Genomic DNA, 16,500 nt, shown 5'->3' with positions numbered 1-16,500 from the left:
ATCAATGGTGCTAAAATGCTGCAATTTCCTGAGACATCCAGATCCTTTTGTCATTGCTGTATTTTTGACGTTGCTTTATTTTTGACACTGAACTGAAACCACAAACCTTCACTTTGCAGCTCTGCTGAGCACCTTCTAGTTTACATGGAGAGAAACAAAAGTGAAAAACTGACCTCATTTAAGTGCCTAACCTGAGACCTGAGCTCCTCTGAACATCTGGTCCTCTATGGCTGGCCAGAACTCTTTCCAGTAAGATCTTAGTAAAATAGGTGACACTGCTTTCACTTAAGTTTAAACACCTGAGGCTGTCACTTGACAACCACTGTGATAGAACCAGACAGATCATTCTCCAAAGGCAGTCCAGTGATTTTAAAGAGGATTTCAGTCAGTAGTTTGGATTATTGAAACATCCAAATGTTAGTGCACATGGACCCCATCTCACACCCTTGGGGTAGATGAAGACTATGGGGCTTCTCTGACAGATGAAAATTGAAGCCATAATTACAAGACTTGCAGCTTTGAAATCAAGTTTCCCAATGCTCAGTTTGCAGTAGCCTACCGCAGGGAAATTGGGAAGACAGAGGACACAGTCCATCCGGAGGACAACATAGCAGCTCCCACAGAGCACCTATGTGTTTGCCTGTCTAACAAGGACTGGCAGCAGCAAGCTATCAGAGAAATGCTGTCACAATAATGAGACAAGCAAACAGAGACAGAGGTCTTTTCCAGAAAGTAATCAGTTTTTAAAACAACACAACACTTTCTACTTCAGTTTACTTATACATTTACAAGCTGACGATGCTATAAATTTGAAGAGAACTGTCTTCCATCCTACTTTGATAAATAGATTGCAGACAGTACGACAGCCTTTTTAAATTAAGGACCTGACTTTCATCAAGAGAGATTTCACAGAAATATCCCCCTCAGCAAACTTAACCTGAACTTTCTCAATCATAAGCACAAAGCCATGCATCCATCCTTCAGAAAGTATTTGTTCTGTCCAAAACATTTTTTTCTCCCTGTAGTAATTCCTGTCATAAACTCATTCTCTTGCTGGTGATGATTACATTTCAGCTATTACCTGGTTTTTTTGGGCCACAGTCCTTAGATTGCCCTCCACAGAGGAGCAATGTTTGCTCTGGATCCATTAGACAATGCATCAATACTACTTCAGCCTGCTGAAATGCTTCCTCAGATATACACTTTGAGACAATAAAGGGTTATGAAATTACAGTTTATAGCTTTTAACCAGCAGAATCTTGATAGGCTTGCAAATAAGTCTTCTCTTCAGCATGAAAATGAGAAACAGTACCGCACCCCAAGATTTTAAGAGTGAGCTAGATGTATAATCCAACCAAATGGATTAGGTGACTCTTAGACATTAACAAATGTCACACTACTGTCATCCAGACATCAAAGTCTTGGGACCATAAGATGGCAAACACAGCAGCTCATATGGGGCATCTTCCACCTCCCCCCAAAGCACCCGTCCATGCTCCAACATAAGCTCAAACGTTTTGAGAGAGATTAAAGTTGTGAGAGAGTTATTCCCACCATAAAGTACCTGAGCTGCCAGTCTCTTTCTTATTCTGCTTGAAATGCTGAAAGGTTTTGAATGTTTTAAGCAGAGCTGGACATCAAACCTTCATCTCCCCACATCCCCAACACACGGACTAGGTACTGGGCTGCTGCCTGTTAATCAATAACTTTTGAACACAAGCTTCTCCAACCCCTTCAATCTCTTCTTGGACTTTTAAAACACAGGCAGAGAAATGTCTAGAAGGCACAGACAGCTGCTCATTGTCCGTGCCCATGTAGGATGAGGACTGCTCAGGACTTTAGACGCAAAGAGTGCTTTGGTACTTGGGGCATTCAGTAGGACACTTGTGGCCTGCACACTGATTCAGCCACAGAGGGCCACAAAAACAATAGTGATTGTTGAAATACTTGGAGGAATCTCTTCTTAGCCTCTTTGTGCTCTGGTTTGCTAGGAATAATACAGAGAATAGCACTTTTCTGCCCTGCAGTGTGGTTTGCAAAGGCAAAGAAACCTAGGTAGCTCAATTCTGTGTGTTAGAATACCAAAGATTGATTTGAAGAGTCAATCACTCCAAACCTATTTTTCACCTAAAGCATCTGCTCTCAAAAGAAAAAATGAGCTACATACATTTTACATCAGCTTGTGCATGAAGAAAGACAGGGTTAGTGGATGGAGATACTTCACACTGAAGCATACAAATTGGCTCACCGTGGGAGTGAGGGAGATGAAAGTAGCTCTCAGAGTTAAGGAATGACCCCAGGCCAGTCCAGTACAGGAAACATCATCCAGTCTGCAAAAGTAGCACCTGCACCTTCAAAAAGTGGAAGAGTCCTTTTACCAGCAGAAGCTAAAAATATATTCCCTGAATAACTCAAAGGTAAATGTATTTTGGAAGGGAAAATGGGGTAACTGAAGGGAACCCATGGAGGGCTGCAAGTCATCAAATATAATACCTGAGACTCTCTTCTAGGACCTCTCTGCATAAACAGTCTGAGATGTAGGGCATGTGGGAGGACACAATCTCTCATGAGACAACTCTAAAGGAACTCCCCTGAGCACACCAAGAGGTACTTTGTAGATCAGTGAATTTATATCAAGGGCAGTTTTCTTTCATTCCTTCTCCTATAATTTGCAACTTGAATTTAGTTTGTAATTGGGAGGGTTTAGGCATGTTTTATGTTTTTCTTTATTTTCAGTTTCACCTTCCTCAGTCTGACTTAAAGAGAATTTTCTGATGCCTGGCCAGAATCAAGACAGGATGTAAACATGCTTAAAGCCAGGTATTAGCTCAACAGCTGCACACCTCTCTTGCACATTTCTCCCAAGTGTGAAAATGTTAGCTGTGTAGTGACAGGAGAGGAGGAGCTGCCTGTCAGTGTTCAGAGATTGATGGGAAAGCCCTCTGGTATGGAGTGAGGCAATCAGAACATATCTGAATCCCAGGGAACCATTTGCAACGGTGCGCAATGTTATTGAAAGATAAAGCCATTGGGCTTGCACAGTTGGGCCTTATAGAATCAATTTGCAGCTTACAAGCCTCAGCATTGTGGTTTCTGTCCTGCAGTGTGAGAATTTGTTTCTATCAGGCTTGCTACAAATTTTTAGCAGGAGTCCTAACTTGTCTCACCGCAGTGTCAGTCACAAACAAGTTACCAGGGAGCAGCAAGCCACTGCATGTCAAATTACCAAGTGTGCTTAGCCTCCCTCCATCCAGCTACTCTGAATGCTCCTGAACTTGCTAAGATACAAGTTAAGGCATGACTGGCCAAATGTAAGTATCCTCAAGACTTTCGTTGCAGCACTTCAGTCCCCAAAAAGCTCATCCAGCTTTAACGTTGAGCCCAAACGTCAAGAATTATCCCTGCGCTCTTTCTGCTTCCGAATTATATTTGACACATGATGTTACAATTTTCAAGCTAAATTGTTTCCTTTTGGAATTCACAAGTAGTCTTAAAGCTTCACAGTTAAATCTGTCATGGCGTGATCACATCCTAACAGAATCATCAGCTCAGAACCATCCTCTCCCAGTGGTAACTGAGTGGTATCCCTACAGCAGGGTGGCAGATTATTTAGAAGGAAACACAGAATTAAAGTATTTTTTGCTTCTTTAAATACAGCTCACCAGAGGGAAATGAAAAGCAGGCTGGTATGGCTGCAGTCAAGTGTTTGAAAGAAGAGTGGTGATACCCTAGTTTATGCAAGTTGTTTTGTCCTCAAAATGGTTCATAAAAACTCCATTTCATCTACATATGCTTCTCTAATTATTTTACACAACAAAACTCTTGAATGAAATGGTATCATGCACCAGGACCAGGTAACAACTGTATAGACATGAGTGGGGGAAGCAAGTAATGAGCACATGTACAAGTTAATAAATATGAAAATCTTTAAGAATTTTAAGCATTGTGGAAGTCCCAGCAGTCATATGCACACAGGCAAAAAGGGCATAATCCATAATCCTTCCTGTACAGAGGAACTTACATGTCCTCTTTCACTTGTAAGAAGCTAGTGTTGTATTAATTAGTGAGCTCTAATCAGTAGGCTCAGATATGCCAGTAACCTACTGCACAAATTTTGTGTCAACACATTAGGATTATTATTGCATTTGCACGAACATTGTCGCAGAGTTTTGATGGCTTTAATTGAGTCATGCTTTCTCTGATTATATTTTAACAAGATTTATGAATAAATACCACCGCAAGAAGCCTGCAACATCTGGATGAGTCTCGCTCAGAATCATTATGACAGCATTTATTTTATCAGAGTCACTGGAAAAAACTCTTATCTCTGGTTACATGACAAGCAGCAAGAATTCAATCTGTGTGTCTGGTGTGTAGGCTGATTGCTATCCCTTTAATAGTCTGCATTGTTAACAGTTGTGCAGCTTCAACTGTTTGAAAGCCTTTTTCCTTCATAATGGAATAAAAAAAGCTTCCTATCTGCCATCCCCCCAAATATCACCACTTCTCTCCCTTTCAGTAATGATGCGTGCTTCTAAGGGAGCTAAATCCTAGGATGCTCTTTTAGAGACTGACCTTTGTAGAGATGCTGTCAGTCCTAGATCAAGTGGCATGTAAATATAATGGGAAAAGGTGTCACTGAAAGTAGCAATCATGGCCAGATAAATGAAAAATAGAAAATATAATGGGAAAAGGTGTCACTGAAATTAGTAATCACAGCCAGAGAAATTAAAAATAGAGGGACATTAAGTCAGCCACTCAGTCTTCCCTTTCTCTTTAACAGCATAAGCCCATAGAGAAATAAGAAAAAAAAATAGAAAAGTCCAATTTGTAATTCTCCTTAATTGTCAATAGAGAAAATATGTTCCAAGATCATTGTACAACATGAATATATTCAATCGCTTCCAAAAACATCTTTCCTACAACATTCTACCATCAGCTTGTTAGCATGTCTTGTTTAGTTGTTATATGAGATAGCAAACCTCTTTGTAATGAATGACCAGGAGTAAATTACAGGATAATGGCAACCAAACCTAAGAACACCCTACCAACTGATGCCCAAGATGAGTGCAATGCAACTTAATATTTTTATAATATTAAAAACCTCCCCCAAAATAACAAAAAAATGCCACAAGTGACAACACTCACAATTCTCCTCCTATGACACTTTGAGGGATTTAATTTCTATTTGCAAATCTCAAAATCCACTCTAAAGAATGAGAATCTGCTGTGTGCTGACCGATGGAGGGGCAGTGACCTGCTCTCTTGGCTAGTGAATTTTGCTGGTGAGGAACAAGATGAAAATGCATTCATTAGGACTCTCTTCTGTATACTCAGGCTCTGCAGCATCTCAGTACAATGCTTTTGGATTATTGACTCCATATCATCACACAATGAGAGATCTTCCTACAGTCATTGTTATTTAGAACACATCAAGTCTTCCCAGCAAAATGAATTATCAGTGTTTAGGCATTCGGACCAAAAAATTAACTATCTAGTGAAGTTCTTTGTTAAGAGACCCTCAGGGTGGGGGAAAGGGGAAAGCAGATAAGAGCACTTACTGTGTTCTTGTTTCCCCCAGTTGTACGGGTTTATGTTATTCTTATAAAAAATATGCCAGGCATATTTAGTGGCAGTATTTTTATTAATTGTTGTTCAGGGAACTCAATTCTGAATGAGCAGATGTTGCTCCATTAAAATAAACCACAGCATCTCTTTTGAGGGAATGAATGATGTTTACCTGAGACAGTGTTTCACAAGAACCTTTATGTCTTTATTACTTTACTGGTAGAAAAATAAGCCTCAAAACAATGGAATTTAACAAATAAATAGTATCATACAATAAAAGGAAGTGTTAATTTTCTGTATATGTTTCTTCAGTGAGGCTGAAGACCAAGAATTTTATTATGGAGTTTGCATCACAGTAATACAGATTTTTCAGCATTTAATTCGGTACATGTTAGGTACATGTACTTTTTTTTTGCCAAGAAGAGAGGGTCTATTGTTTAATTTTGTCCCATATGTACATGTTTCACACATGTGTAACAATCAAGAATCCTTACAGCCCATCTTGAGCATCCTTTAGGAAAGAGCACAGTGCAAAGCATTTCTGTATATATCATATTTAAAACATGTAAATTGAAAGCCAACAGTCAAATGTTCATTGGAAAAGGTTGCAGAACTAAACCACAGACTGACATATTCACTGGCACAGGCCATTACCACATGCTGCATGTAAGGACCTGGGCAAAGCTGCTGTGAAATCCACAAACTAAGCCAAATCTTGCCAAACCTTGAAAGAATCTGCATCATTTTGGTGATAGTCATTGACTCACACATTTCTCTTTGCACTATCAGGGCAGCTGAGCACCCTGCTCAGGTAACCATGCTACCCACAACCTTGGGGTCACCTCCACAACCACAGCAGGTAGTTAGGAATGACCATCCATTGCAAATTCCACCTTTGGACAAAGGGAGTTTCAAGGGCTCACCATCTCTTGGGTCAGACTGTCATTACCCAAGGCTCAGCAGTCTCCACATGGCAAACAGCCAATCTGGGCTGGCAGTAGGCATCCCAGTCCATGCCAGGGGGTTGAAACTAGATGACCTCTAATGTTCCTTCCAACACAAACCATTCTATGAGTCTATGATGCTACAATTCTATGATTCTACAATTCCACAATTCTACTGGCAGTGAACAACTGGCTCTCTAACTGCAACACAAGTAACATCTGAAATGCATCCATGCACCTATTTTCTCCCCAAGCCCATGATTTATTTATTCCATATCCACTGTGGACTGCTATCTGAATTGCTGTGAGCTACAAACCACCACAGATGTGATTCTTGGTCATGTAAGAAAGGACAGTATAAACCCTCAAGATCCCCAGCTGAACAGGGATTTGGATTACTGAAGCTTGGCAGAGAATGTGCAGAAGTAACAAGGATGGGAACTCCAACTATGTGTCCCAAGCCTCATGCAGGAAAATCTCTGTTGGGGCTGCACCACTTCAAGGCAGCTCCTGTGAACCTAACTGAAGACCCAGCAACAGACCTTTGTTAATTCCATACTATTTCTCTCCTCCATATGTGCCACCTCTGAGACCCAAAGCTATCTACTTAGAAAAAAACATGACTTTGAGGGGGCTTTGTTCCAGTTTTGGAAGTAGGTTTAGCCAAACAACTTGCACCTTCAGTGCAGTTGTGCAGGGCATACATACTTTGAGGAGGTGGAAAGCACCAGCAATGCAGCACAGACAGAGCCATGTGGTGCTGCCTGAAAAACAGAGGGCCCACCAGGACACATGGACAAGGAGGGAAATCTCTGGGGAATATACAAGGAATGGAATCATTCAAAACACTGAAAAAAATTCAGAAAATCAAACCCCTGCTTCCAAGTTAGCCTGGGCTGATCTAATCACTTGCTGTCACATTCCTGATTTTTTTGTTTTTTTCCATCACAAACTGTGGCCCTGCACTTTCTCTGTGCCAGCAATGGTCCTCCTCCAACCCTGCAGTAAGCCATTTCAGTTTGCTAAGCTGGCAGTCAGCGAGTCACCACACCAGCTAGGGAGAAGGCATTGTGTGCTCAGCTCTGGTCTTCCCACCAGACAGCCCATCCTTTGATCAGCATAGGTGGCTCCACAGCCATCCCTCAGACCCTGTGAAAAGCTTCCCAGGCTAAACTCCCAGGGCTCTTCTAATACAATCATTCTCCTTTAACCTGAGATAAAATTGTATTTTCTCCTGATTTCTCAGAATAAGAGGATAACAAAAGTCTCTTTTTGAAATCTGGTTACTCAGATTTTACATGGATGGATCACAGGACAAATTGCTATGCTAGAAACCTCTTTCTTGAAATCCCTCTCAAAGCAACACAGCAGCCTGGATTTGACGGATATTTAATTCCATGAAAGGCCATCAGCCAATCACTCACAGCATCCATAATCCTCTCCAAATTCCTCAAAATTAAAAGTTCCCCTCTTTAATACTTCAGGGAACCTCCTTCATCCTTTAACCCCTCTGAAACACACCAGAAAGAAAGTCAGATTTTATAAACTGCTGGCATTTTTACTGAAGATATCTACTCTCCCTTCACACATTGAACACATCCTTCTTTCTCTCTTCCCTACAAGCACTTAGTTCACATAGGAAGAGCAACTGACCCAACTATCAATTTCCTCTTGTTGTTGATTTTTGCTTAAAAGAGGAGGTAACAACATGCAAAAGCTCTCTAATTGGCAAATACTTCAGAAGCTGCTTAGATGAGATCTGTGTTAGGAGTTCTCAAGAGTCTTCCCTGGAGAGGAGCTTTATCTCTCCCTGACACAGTTTATGGAGTAAAGAGGAATGTTTCTACATGGGAGTCTAACCAGAAAAATGTGAACCTGAAAGCAGGTATTTAAGTTACTGGCTGGGACCATCAGGGAAAAACTGAAATATTCCAGTGCCTGCTTCTTCCACAGCCCTGTAATGAGAAACAAAATGATGACAGAAAGCTGTACAAGCCAAATGCACAAGCATTGCGAACTAAATACATGTGACAGCAAAATGAATGCATCAAACCCAATGTTTGTGCTGGTGGCTCCCTTTTACTGCTCTTTGGGTTGTATAATACAATTTGGATGCCTTGGGCCTGAGCTGCAGATGAGCAGCTGTAAAGTTGGTTGTGCTAAGCTTGATTTAGCTTTCTCTTGGTATGAGTTTAGGCCTCTGCTGAGTACACAAGCAAAACTTGATCATTCTCACATTAATTAACACCTGCAACATTTGACTGCAAAATTGCTTTAGACATGCCTAACACCTAATCCCATAGAAATGGGAGAGCTGTTAAAGCATGGATTGCTCCAGTAGTTTAAAATCATTGTGCAAAATAATTAAAAACATAATTGTGCTTCCAATTGCTATGACACTTCATTACTTCCTCAATACTCTGTTACTTGGTACCAAGTCCCATATGTGTTAAGCTGCCAATACTTCCTAAAGCCCACAGAGGAAATTCAGTTTCAAACCAAAATATGCCTACAATAGTTATTCCCCATAATGACTGCAAGTACTTAATTACAGAGCACCAAGAAATCTTCATGCTCCTTCCCTCCAACTTGCCTTGTCCAATGGATTAATTCCTATTTCTCTATTCCCCTGAAGAACTTCTGCAGTGTTTCCAGTGTGGAATAAAGAGAATGACTGCAACCAGATGCATTATGGCCGTCAAAGTAATTTGTATAAATAATATTTTGAAGGCTAGATATCAACGTGGATTGAATTTTATGGTTGATTTTCCAACTCTAGATATCTGGCCAGGTACAAATACTGACTTCATTCAAAAGATGCAACAGCACATCTACAGGAGATAACATTAGAATCTAATAAACTAAAACATTTGTAGTCTGAAGTTTTTGAGGCTCCTAGTATTGTGGACAGACTTCTTTAAAGGAAAATAGTCATTTTTAAGCACTAAAATACAGCAGTTAGAGCCTGTCAGTGTGACATAGATACTAAAAACCCACTTAGTTGGCTATTTAAACAGTGATTCTTTTAAAAGCTGCACTCAGGATAGGTTCACTACTTGCAGACAATTGCAACTTTAAATTTCACAAGGGAGTTCACAGCTGATGGATAACTGGTATTTCTAATTGAAAGCAAGGGTAGGGAACAAGGGAAGAACCAAGCCAACACATATTTTGGAGACTCCATTCCCATGAAATGGCTATGTAGAAACTGACCTAGCACAAAACTCCAGTGAATAACATTGCACTTGCTCTACTACCTAGCACCAGTTGAATCTGTTCTGAGCCAAGGCAAAAATGAAGTAATGTTTTGTGACAGAAAGAAAATCCCATTACTAGGAAGTCAAAAGTGAAATGCGCCATTGATTTCATGCAAAGTGAGACTACCTAGTGATTTGGTGAAATATTTTCTAAGATGTTCTAGAAGCTCCTCCATGCAATAGCAATTTCTCTGATTAAAGGCAGTATTATGCTAAGACCCATTTAATAGTCTTATCCTGACCCTGTGTAATAGCTCTGAAAAGATCACATCAAAAGTTTGCAGTCGTCAAGAAAATGGTTGGTTGCATGGGTTTCATTTTTACACTTAACCCCCAGGGTAGGAGCTGCATCTATTCTGGATCAGATCTCTTATTGAAATCCACTGTGCTACAGAAATGAAGTTTTCCTCTACAGCTATCACTGAAAACATTCATCAAACCCTACAAATTGTCAGAAGGGGTGGAAGAAGCTCCTGCAGCAAAATAAGTTTAGGAGCCTTGTCGAGTGTGTTTCCCTATGCATCCAGACAGGCAATCATTAAAAACACAAGGCTAGAAAACACACATTTATACTGTGAAATAACTTCTATTGTGGATTAAAAAGGTGTATTTCAAGGGAATGGAAAATGCCATGTGAGTAGCCCTGAAGTAATTTCCAGGGTGTGGAAAGACCTGCCTTCCAGACAGATCACTTTGAGTAACACAGTGAATGCTATGATAATTCCAGTCCTATCTGCAGGAGTCTATGGAAATCACATCCTTGTAGCTTCAAAATAGACACATGGGATGCAACACAGGTATAATTAATTTTTCTTCTGGTTTTTGCTCTGTTCACATCCAACATGGAGTCTACATATGAAAAGAATGTGCATTCTGCATCTTACTAGGCACAATTCCCAATGTGCAGTGTTTTGAGGGAGACCCTCACAGGAGGGATGAACACCACACAGTTCATCTCATAGGAATGCTTTGCTTCCAAGAAAGGTGATACGAGGGCAACTTAAAGATTGGTTTTAAACTATTTCAGAACAATCCATGAACACTTCAGACAACAGAGCTGTCATGCCTCTTGAGAGAAGAGGTCATCATGAAGATACAGCTCTTTATATGTCAAAGTTACTATTTTGCAGTTTGTTGTACTTAGTAATATCAAGCAATTGACTCCTTCTGAAAGCAGATGAGAAGACAAAAAAGTAGGAGTAGATGAGATAGACACAAGGCAGGCTGGGAGAGACAGGACAGTCTATCACAGTTTCTATCCCATATGCTCCGTTACCAAACTCAGCTGGTGGAGCTAAGAAGTGACAATAAAGAAGATGAATGGCTAAGCACTTCTCAGCAAAACTCAAATGTCTAAACCCTTCAAGTTTTATTTCCCAATAGAGTGAACACATGCTCAATGGAATTAGGCTGAAGTGCTACAAAAGTGTGAGAAAGCTACAGGTAGAGCTTTCACTGGCAATATCAGACAGAGGACGCTCTACAACATTCCAGCAAGGTCTGGGGTTTCTACTAAAACCTTTAGATGTTAAGACGTCTGTAAAAGTTATGTCTCTGCAAATTCAATCACCAATGAATTGTGACTTCAAATCAAAAGGTGCAACAAGGCTTAGCAAGCACCTGTAAATAATCTTTAAGGTAATGCAAAAACATTCCCTATCAACGAGTATTGTTTTGATAGTAAATAATGTATCTATCTCAAAGTATTGTATGAACGTAAAATAACCATATTTGTTTTGATAAGAATGTATAGGCCAATATTTCACTTGGTGATCCTAACAGCAACAGCTCTCCCTAACCAGGCAGATGGCAGAGATTTCACTGAAGATTTTCCTATCCAGAGCTCTTTGCATAGAAGGCAGGTGTTGCCCTCTCACCAGCTATCAGGTGACCTATTTTAACCTTTTCTTCCTCTTCCTTAAATCCACAAGACCTTTATTTCATTTTACAAAGGAACAATTAAAGATTAGTACTAGAGTTCCCAAACAACTACAATAGCCAGCCTTAGAAATTCCAGTCAATTTTGAAAGACTCTAATCTTTGAAAGGCTGCATTCTCCAAGTGTTAAAGACAAAGCGTAAAGACCATGGCTAAGCTTGCAAGATGAAAGCAGAGCAAGAATAAAAAAAAGGAGGTTAGCATCTCTGGAACACTCTAAGCCAGACCTCTTTATTTCCAGTCAAGTTTCTCAATCAATCAGCCACGCTCCCAGAAAAATGTAATGTCTTTCCTTACACATTAAGCTACAAAAGAAAAATGCAGGCATAAAATCATATATATTTCCAGCAAGCACCTTCTGTGCTACGCTGATATCTGGCCTGCTGCACTGCCTATTAACATCTCAATTTCTCAGTGCTGCAGAACAAATGGGGAAGAACAAAGCATGAAGGCTTGCTTTTACATCTTGATTTTCACTCTTCTTTGGGGACATGGAAGTAAGCAGACATCAATTTCTTCGTTCAATATTTTTAGAACATTGCTGCAGGAGAAAAGGCCTGGGCGTGGGAAGAAAGGAGAATATTGAAGTTAAACAAAGAAATAGGGGAAAAAAAGACCTAACGGTTCCCAGCTAGAAGGACAGTGCAGTAAAAGACATTTCAAAGAACAACAGCACCCTCATTGATAAAAGTCCCTGAGCAAGGGACAGCAGGGATCTCTGACAGCTTTTTCCAGGGAATTACTCATGTCAGCCAAACCTGGCTGACCACCTCAGCTGACAAAGCCTGTGTATACCCTGGAAGAGAAGGGATAGAACTGAGGGTCATGGCTCCAGAAAATTGCCCAGGCTCTTCCAGAGGGCGAAAAGGATTAAAAAAACTAAAAATTCAATTACGTCCCTCTATTACATTTACCTGCACTAACAGATTTTAGAATTACCAAATATGAGCTTTGAGTGAACAGTGGGTGGGATATGAAGTGTTTCCTTGTAGCAGATCTAGTCCGTTTTAAGCTAGAAAGATTTTTCCTTGCACCTATGCAAGATAAGAAGCATTGGGAAGATCAGCCTTTTTTTCACAGAGCATCTTAAACAGGTTTGACATGCTTGGTGGGAAGAAGGAATAGTTGATCCTGTCTTAGAAAGTAGACTAGTCTAGGTGACCTTTTGATAATGCTGTCAACCTGCCATTCCAAATACATTTGGGGTCAGGAATCATGACCTGGGTCAAGGATATGTCAACAAACATCTGCAGGTTGAAACAAAAATTCAGCCTCCAACCTCAATCAGTACTGGAGCCAAGACCCATAAAAACCAGGCATTTTATGATGTGGCTGCCCCTGCAGTAGAAAAAAGGGCATTGAAGCCTTGCCAGCTGACTCATCACAGGGACAAGGACTTGCTGGTCATCAGGCATGGATTGCAAATGAGGGCTCAGTGGTTAAAAGATAAACTATCTCCTAATCTGGTCAGGCACTCTGTTCCTCTCCCTACATCAGTATTGATTGTGATGCTTTATTATAGTAGGTTTCCCCACCCCTCATTAAAATAGAGTTCTTTTCTAAATGCTCCCTCTTTGTGTCTTGTTTGCAAATTCACTGATGCCAAAATATTTCCTTCTAAGGAGCTCATGAATAAAATATAAAGATTATAAGTCCAGGATTCTTTGATGTGTTTTCAAGCATTAGGAGCTCAATCAGTTATCTGCAGCTATCCCTTTGAAGTTTCAACTGGGCATTTTCTTCCTCAAAAAAGAAAAGCTTCTGTCCTTTTGAAGGATGGCTATCTTAAAGACATACTATTTCTTTTGGTTTTACTCTTGATAATTCAGAGGACAGCACAAGGATCAGGAAAGGAAATAGTAACCATTAAAAAGGGTTACCTTTGGGGTAAACATGGATTTATGAACCTACAAGGACCTTTTGACTTATCCCATTTCCATATCAACCAACATAAAGGCAATTACTTCAATATCAACCTGGAATAACACAAGGCCAACCTCAAGTTAGATTATTCACAGAAATGTAGAGCAACAATCATTCCAAGGAAGGGCTCTACCTCTTAACTCGGTGCAAGTTAAGTGACTGAGAAGCAGTGAGTAACTTCAGAAAGACACACTAAAGGAAAAAAAACACTAAATTTTGCCATGTCCCTGCTTGCATAGAAATACTATCCTTTGTACATACTAGGGCTCATAATGTGTTATGCTGCTCCTTAGTTTTGTCAGGTTCCAGGAATGAGATGTGATTGTTCAGAGCCTGAGCAGCTCCCACAGCTTAAAGACCCATCTCCTTAAAGAAGTGCATTAGTGCCTTGCAGTGACATTCATCATAAGGCACTGTGGAACTCAGAGAATACTTTACCCAAAGCACTCCTATGCAGTCATCCTAAGCCCAGAAATAAAATCAATTTGCTTTAATTCTCTTTCTACAGACATCATTGTCTGCCAGTTTTTCTTAAGGAATGCTTCCTTCAGAAGATAAAATTTCCTCACAAGGAGACATGGTCTTTTATTCTCTTCACTAATTGCTTTTTTCAAACCATATCCTAAAGAAGCGACTTGTGCAATTTCTGTAGTTGTGGTCTTTGTGCAACAATGACATGATTCAAGTATATCCAACTCAACATTATAATTGCCTGCAGTAAGCTGCACTTAATATTCAACTCCAAACAGCTACAAAATTAGTCAAATAACAAGACTAATCTGTGCAGGACTCTGTAAGGTTTCAGTGTCAGCATCACTGGTAGACAAATTAGGTATTTTTCGCCTGCAATATCTTAATACTTATTGTTTTGCTCACAGGTGGATTCATGGGAGCAGCAAAAGAAATCAAACTTGAACACACACATCTCCAGAATACCATAACTCTGATTATGGGATTATGGAAATGGCTAGATACTCACACAGAGACATCTACCCTGATTTCCAACACACTTCTGCTTTCACCCACCCATGTGTGGGAATTTGGGGTCTTACCTTCTAGTAATCTCCTCATTAAAGATGGGTTTGTAAAGATGCAGTGAAGTAAAATGCTAAACACATACACATAACACCGATGATCAAGCACCACATGGAAAGTCAGCCCCTCTCTGCCCCAGTCCCACCTGGACTGTAGAGCACCTGCATGAAACAGTCCAGACGGCTGTTCAACAGTCCAACAACACTCTCCAAATCCAGCAGGAAAATGATCTCACACCATCACCACCTTCTGCTGGGTACCTGCACCTGCTGTTGCAGACGCAGGCACTCAGACCTAAAGCCAACACTGTACATTGTTGAACTTCACTACTTCTTCAGCCAAATGGAAATAGAAAATAAAGCAAGCCTTTGAGTACACCAAAGAAGCTCAGGCTTATTTAATATTAGAATATTAAAAATCAGGCTTTTTACTCTCCCTGGCAAGAGACAATTTTATTGCAGCTTAAAAAAGGCAGTCACACCATTTGTAAGAAGCTGTAGGTGTGAAAACCATGAGGGAGATCATCAGCTCTGCAATGAACTAATACATTCAAATAAATAGTTCGATTAGAAATGAGGATGTTGTATTCTTGACCTAATTTTGCTTCCTTAGTGGCTATGGATGCCAAATTACACTGTGTAAATGGCACACAATTTATTCTCTTACATGTGACTGAAGTGAGATTTAGAAATCAATTTTTATGGAAGATGTTTAACAGTTCTCATTTTTTGTACTTTTTTATCAGTAGTTAAAAATGAATGAAGATTACTTTAACTACATGGTATTAGACAAAGAATAAATAAAACTGAGGACTGCTGAAAGATTATTTTGATACATTTTAACCATTTAAATAGTATAGATATGCTGGTAATGTGCATTTTACAACAATTTTCTTAACTCCTTGGACGGGAATATGTAAGTACAAAAATTCTCTTCAAGCATAAACGCACTTAAAGTGGTTATTACAGCTTTTTAAAAAATTGCAGTTATTTTACACGCACTTAGCTGAAAATAGTATCCAAAACATTGTCAGACTCCTGTTGCTGTAGCAACACATTGTTCATGGTTTGCCTGTCTGAGGCAACAAAAAGTCTCAAATATTGAGTGAAATACACTTAAGTCCAGCACTTAGATTTGGCCACCATGTCCTGACTGAAAGCCAGTTTATTTAAATTCTACTTACAGGTGTTTTCTCACTGAGAGCCAAGCTATTACTTAACATGCTGAGAGCAACATTCTTTCCAGATTTTAAGAATAAGGATTGTTTAACACTCTGTGGAGCAGCACTACAAAAAACAACAAAGAGAGTGTTGCTTTCGCTTGCCACAGCTGGATGTGGTAGAAGTCAGCAAGAGGTATCACACCTTAGAGCTGAAGCCACTCTGCTTGGGGAAGAGAAGTCAGGAGCTTCATTCCCATTTCAGCTGCAACAAATCATTCCACGGACCTCTGTTTAGTTCTCAGCAAGTGATATTTGGACACTACTTCTGCTTTGCAGCAGAACATCCCACCCCTCCATGCCAGCTGTGCTGCTCCACTGGATGCTTTCCTTTCTCCCAGGCAGAGATGCTGGGCCACAGGGTGCAAAAGCAGCAAGAGGCGGCTCCTTAAAGCAGGGCAGCTTGATGCACCTGCTACCAGCATTGCACAAACAGCGACAGAGATGGGGAAGAGGCAGAACACTGCTCAAAGCTCCATCATGTGCCACCTTAAAATCCATCCTGAAAAACAATCCATTAAGTACAGAATGCACACAGCATTTCTGAGCAACAAAGGAAAGGTCTGACCATCACCACTGTCCTCACTTTCCTTTGTAAACTTTAGTACTTGGCTGT

This window comes from Geospiza fortis, unplaced genomic scaffold (genome assembly GCF_000277835.1).
Source record: "Geospiza fortis unplaced genomic scaffold, GeoFor_1.0 scaffold11, whole genome shotgun sequence".
NCBI lineage: Eukaryota > Metazoa > Chordata > Aves > Passeriformes > Thraupidae > Geospiza > Geospiza fortis.
The sequence above is the reverse complement of the archived record's forward strand: the minus strand, read 5'-3'. Positions refer to the sequence as shown.